The sequence below is a fragment of the Strix aluco genome, chromosome 30 (genome assembly GCF_031877795.1).
Source record: "Strix aluco isolate bStrAlu1 chromosome 30, bStrAlu1.hap1, whole genome shotgun sequence".
NCBI lineage: Eukaryota > Metazoa > Chordata > Aves > Strigiformes > Strigidae > Strix > Strix aluco.
Genome location: NC_133960.1, coordinates 3,443,574 through 3,449,146, shown reverse-complemented (window position 1 = coordinate 3,449,146; position 5,573 = coordinate 3,443,574). Strand labels below are relative to the sequence as shown.

Here is a 5,573-nt window from a genome sequence, read left to right as displayed (position 1 = left end):
GGCTCGAACAAATGAAAGTTGCAGATTCACAACAAAAAGCATAAATAGAACAGAAAACCGGGGGGGCAGCAGCTGTGGGAGCAAGGCGTGGGTTGGAAACCCACGTGAATTATAAATAAATAAATAAGTTATCCTGCTGGCTAGAACTCTCTCTGTAATAAACAAATCCATGAAAATAAATTTAAAAACAAAAACTGGGAAAAAAGTAACAACTGCACATCAAACTTCGCTCCTGTATAACATTTATAAATAATATATATTTACAGCTCTGTTGGTTTGCATTGTTTGTGCATTCGTGAGGGCACCGGGAAGCAAAGAAACCCAGAAAATCCAGGCGAGGTGGAGGCACGGGAGGTGAGGGATCGCCTGCTTGGCTCCCAGGTGTCTTCTGACCCGTTTTCTTTTTGAAAGGGGAAAAGGAAGTCTATACCCAGGCGAGTCTTGGAAAAGCAGCAGTGTAGGAAAATTCAAGTATTTCTTCCAGCACAGCCCAGATCTCAGCTGAAGGCACTCGAGCACGGTGACAGCCGAGGAGGCAGCCATTCGGCCACTGTTTTTCCCCCGTTGAAGCGTCTCTTGCAATAAGGTCTCTGATCCTCTCACCGTCCCGAATTCAGGTGGTCAGGAAGACGTTTGGGAGCCACCAAAACCAGATGGTTTGCAATAAGGTCTCCTCTCTCCACCAATAACAGAACCAAAACCAAAAAAAAAAGAAATTACTGGCAAGACCAGCAAATGAGACAGGGTCATTCAGATGGAGCCCAGGACAGCTGGGTTGGATGGTGGCCACCAGCACTCGGAAGATCAGGTCTCCAGCCCAGCTTCGGGACAGGATGTGCGTGTTCCCGATGATCCCTGCTCAGTGCTACGGTGGTGAGGAAGCCTGGTCTTCTTTGCTTCTTATGGCCAGGAGATGCCTGGAGCTGTTATGTGCCAGGGTCCCGGGCCAATCCGTGCAGGTGGGGGGTCTCTGCCATCTCCTAGGGCAGGTGAGTGCCTTGCAGCCAGGGGTGGTTGAAAATGTCCTCCAGAGATGGTCTGTCTGAAGGACATGAGGACAAACACCACTCGATGAGATCCTGGCACTCTGGGGAGAGAAACCAGACACCGCCGGTCAGAGAAGGCTCCTGTCCACCTTCCACCACCGTCCGCAGTGCCCAGGACATGCTGGGTGTGCTCAGAACCACCCCCAAACCTCCCGGTCCAGGAGCTGTTTTGGAGGAGAGCAGGATGGCAGGACACGTGCCACCTCCCCCAGCTAACCCCGGGAGATCACCCTGCTCACGTGCCACCTCCCCCAGCTAACCCCGGGAGATCACCCTGCTCACGTGCCACCTCCCCCAGCTAACCACGGGAGATCACCCTGCTCACGTGCCACCTCCCCCAGCTAACCACGGGAGATCACCCTCCTCCACAGCCGTAAGAGCGGGGATACTCGTGCACCCGGTGCCATCTCCCAAACCCGTTGCCCGCCACGAAGCCGGGGACCCACCGAGGGAGATCGGCTGGTAGAAGAAGAGCTGGCCCCTGATGATGTCCTGATCCTGGTCGAAGGGGATGTACCCGCAGACCATGTCATAGAGCAGGATGCCCAGGGACCAGACTGTTGCTGAACGCCCATGGTAGCGGTGGTAGAGGACCCACTCCGGCGGGCTGTACGCTCGTGTTCCTACGGGAGACAGGCGGAGCTCGTCAGGCAGATGCTGCCCGCTCACGGATCCTCACCCGAGCGTCCTTGGGGACACGGGGGCTGCACCGGTGGCGGGGGGGGACGACACACAGTGTGACCCGCCACCCCCTCGCCAACACGGGACTCTTTGGGTTGTAAAAAAAAGCCGCCGGTGCCGGAGGAGGGCAGCATGGGCCTGGGGAAGGCCCGACCGATACGTGCAGGGAAAAAAAAAAAAGGAGAAAAAAAGGAAAAAAAACCCACAGTTGGGAAAAAAACACGCCTTTCCCCCCCTGCCTTAGCCAAAAAAAAATATTTAAAAAAAGCCAAGGCAAACAAGGGGAGTGGAGCAGCCCAAGCCCTTCCACGCCTGCAATCCAAACCGGCCAGCATACGGGTTTTGCAAACCCCCCCCGCCCCGCTACCCCCACGGGTGTTTGTTTCTGTCAGGCTGGATCCCCCCACCCCAGCCCCGGGCAGGCGGCTGGCAGCGGCTGGGAGCCAGCTCCCGTTTCACAACATCCGCCCCGCGCCAAAAACAACTCGGCAGCCGGCTGAGTAATTAATTCCCCCCCCTCCAAAGGGGGAACCGGTGCCCGGTCAGCCTGGGCCGTGCAGTGCCGGGAGCAGTCCCCCGGCTGTGGGCTCACCGGCAAATGTCGTGTAGACTGTGTCCTGGAGGAAGGTGCCACAGCCGAAGTCGATGAGCTTGAGCTCACCGCTGGCAAGGTCGATGATGATGTTCTCCGCCTTGATGTCCCGGTGCAGGACACCGCAGGCGTTGCAGTGCCGCACGGCCTCCAGCACCTGCCGGAACAGCCCCCGCGCCACCTCCTCCGACAAGGATCCCCTCTCGGTGATGAAATCGAAGAGATCCTGCACGAGCTCCGGACGCTCCAGCACCAGCACGAAGCTGTCCGGCAGCTCGAACCAGTCGAGGAGGCGGATGACGCCGCGGAAGCCGGAGGAGCCCACCGCGTTCAGCAACACGATCTCCATCGGCGCTCGAGTGCCGCTGGGCTGCGGGGGGACCACCCGGGATGCTCCAGTGCCCCCCTGCCCGACCCCGCCAGTGCCCAGGCATCCCCCCTGCCAAGGGGATGCCCCAGTGCCCCCCGTTGCTAGGGAACCGCTGCTCGGGTGTGCCCCTACTCAGCCCCAACGGTTCTGTGCACCCCCCCCACCCGGGATGCTCCGCTGCCCCTTCTCCGGCCCCACCGGTGCCCAGGGATCCCCCCTGCCAAGGGGATGCTCCTGTGCCCCCCCGCCCGGCCCCCCCGGGACTGGGCAGCCCCTCACCCGGGATGCTCCGCGTCCCCCAGTGACTCCACGCCCGCTCCCCCTGCGGTGTCCCGGTTTCCACCCGCTCGGGCCTCGTCTTATCCCCCACCCCGTGACGCCCCAGTTTCTCCCGGTAGCCCCGGTCACTCACCAGCTCACCCCACGCTGTGACATGCTCCCGGGCCACGTGTTTGATGGCCACCTGCAAGCCAAGGGGAGCGACAGGCTGAGCCTCCTCCTCCTCCTTCTCCTCCCCTCTGCCCCGCCACTGTCCCCACCACTTACCGGGGTGCCATCAGAGAGGCGGATGCCCGAGTACACCGAGCCGTAGCCGCCGCTCCCCAGTAGCTGGCCCACCTGGTACAGCTCCTCCAGCCGCCCCTTCTCCTTCCCTGCGGGCCAGACCGGGCCGTCACCGCCCCGCCCCGGCCGCCCCCCCGCCCCCCGCCGAACCGGGCCCAGCCAAACCGGCCCGTCCCGCTCTGACCTGGCACTGCTTTGGCTGTGTGTAGCTCCGTGCCGCTCCCGGGATGTCGATGGGCCGGCGAGGGGATCTTCGGGAGCGGCACCCCGGCCCCCTCGCCCGATTCCGGGGACGGGGACGGGCTCGGCACTTCCCGAACCGGACCGGGCACCGGTGGCTCAGCGCCGGCGCTCGGGCTGCCGAGCGGCTGCGGGCGGGTGGGGGAGCCTGGGGAGAAGGAGGAGGAGGAGACAGAGCCGGCGGCGGGGCGGAGCAGGGAGGGAGCGACCTCGGCACAGCAGCCCCCCACCAGCCCTGGGGGCAGCGGGGGCCGGGGCCGGGCCGGGCAGAGCCGGGGGGCGGCGCTGCCACGCCAGGCCCAGCCGCGCCGGCCCATCCAGCGGCGCCACCGCCAATAGGGCGAGAACCGCGGGGCGGGGACGAGGCGGCGGGGCCCGGCGCGGCGGGAAGGGGAAGGGGCCAGAGGCGTGCGGGGCGGGTCGGGGGCGAGAAACGCCGGGAGAGCCAAATCGCTGCTGCCAGCCATCGCTCGTCCACTGCCCGACTGCCCGGCTGTGGCCCCGTTGCCCAGGGAGCCCCGACACATTCCGCGGTTGCCACGGCTCGCACAATGCAAACCGGGCGGGGGGGAGAGGGGGAGCCCCGACACATTCCGCGGTTGCCACGGCTCAGACAATGCAAACTGGGCGGGGGGGAGAGGGGGAGCCCCGACACATTCCGCGGTTGCCACGGCTCGCACAATGCGGGGGGGAGAGGGGATGGGGGGTACGGGCAGGGGGCACTGGCAGGGGGTACAGGCGGGGGATACGGGCAGGGGGTACGGGCAGGGGGCACTGGCAGGGGGCACTGGCAGGGGGCACGGGCAGGCTCAGCCTGACCTGGCCCTGCCGCCAGCCCGGGATCGAGCCCACGATCAGCCCCGACCGGCTGCTCTCTCTGCTGGGCCGGCAGAACCGGCCGGCTGGCAGCCACGGAGCTCCTCTTCAAGACTCCCGCATCCGCGCCAAAATCCCCATGTTTTATTGGCTTCTTCTTCACTTTATTGTGTTTTTCCTGCGATCTCACAACTTCCCGGTGGAGCCCGTCCTGCCCTCCCGCCCCGCGCTGCCGTTACTTCACCACCGGCAAACCGCTGCCTGAACTTTTCCCTCTTCTAGTAAAAGTGGTGACTCCAGCTGGGCACTCTGGACTAACAATCCTTTTAAAATTTTCCCCCCCCCCTTTTTTTTTCCTCACAAGTCACTGTCTGAGATACTTCCCTGAGTTCCAGAGATAAGATAAATAATTTCCTGGGTGGGGGTCTCTGATTATTGAGAGGAGGGTGCTCAGAGCCCCCACGGCACGGAGAAGACCGGCACATCGGGGCCAGAAAGAGGACAGGAAAAGTCAGTGTGACACGCAGAGAGCTTTGGGGCACGTGCACACACACACACTGCCCGGAGACACCCGTGGGTACAAAGAGAAGGTGCGATGCACACCCGCAGCGTGCGCACACCCGCACTGCGAGACACACGTTGGAACACAGAGCGCAACGCGCGGTGTTCACACACACCCCGAGTGTGCGCACGCACACACAACACACGCACACAGGCAGAAATAAGGATCTGGATTCTAAAAATGAGGCTTTGGACCTTCAAATTCAGACTTTGGGCTTTCAAAATGATGCTCCAGACCCCTGAAATCCGTCTTTGGCCTTTAAAAGGGGGGGTTTGGAACATATAAATGAGGGTTTGTACCCAAAAAATGAGGCTTTGGGTTCCATGAGAGGGGTTTGGAGCCTAAAAATTAGGGATTTGGACACTCAAGATGCATCTTGGATCCTCAGAATGGCTGGCTGGATCCTAAAAATGCTGCTTTGGAGCCTGACAAGGAGATATCAGAGAGTCAAAATGCAGCTTTGGACTCTAGAAGGAGACTTTGCAAACTATAGTTAAGCCTTTGGACTGTAAAAACGAGGCACTCGAGCCTAAAATGAGGCTTTGGAAGCCAAAACTAAGACTTAGGAAATGAAAATTGAGGCTTTGGACATTATCAGTGGGGCTTTGGACCCTCAACTGATGCTTTCTGCCCTAAAGGTGAGGGTTTGGATGCTGAAAGTGAACCTGTGGGCCTGAAAAATGGCTCTGCTCCCGATTTTCT

The 5,573-nt window shown here is 61.2% G+C and overlaps 1 pseudogene; it reads right to left on the bottom strand.

Moving 5' to 3' along the window:
* Positions 1-926: 926 nt before the first annotated feature.
* On the bottom strand, positions 927-3,810 carry LOC141916763 (serine/threonine-protein kinase pim-1-like; annotated as a pseudogene).
* Positions 3,811-5,573: the final 1,763 nt, after the last annotated feature.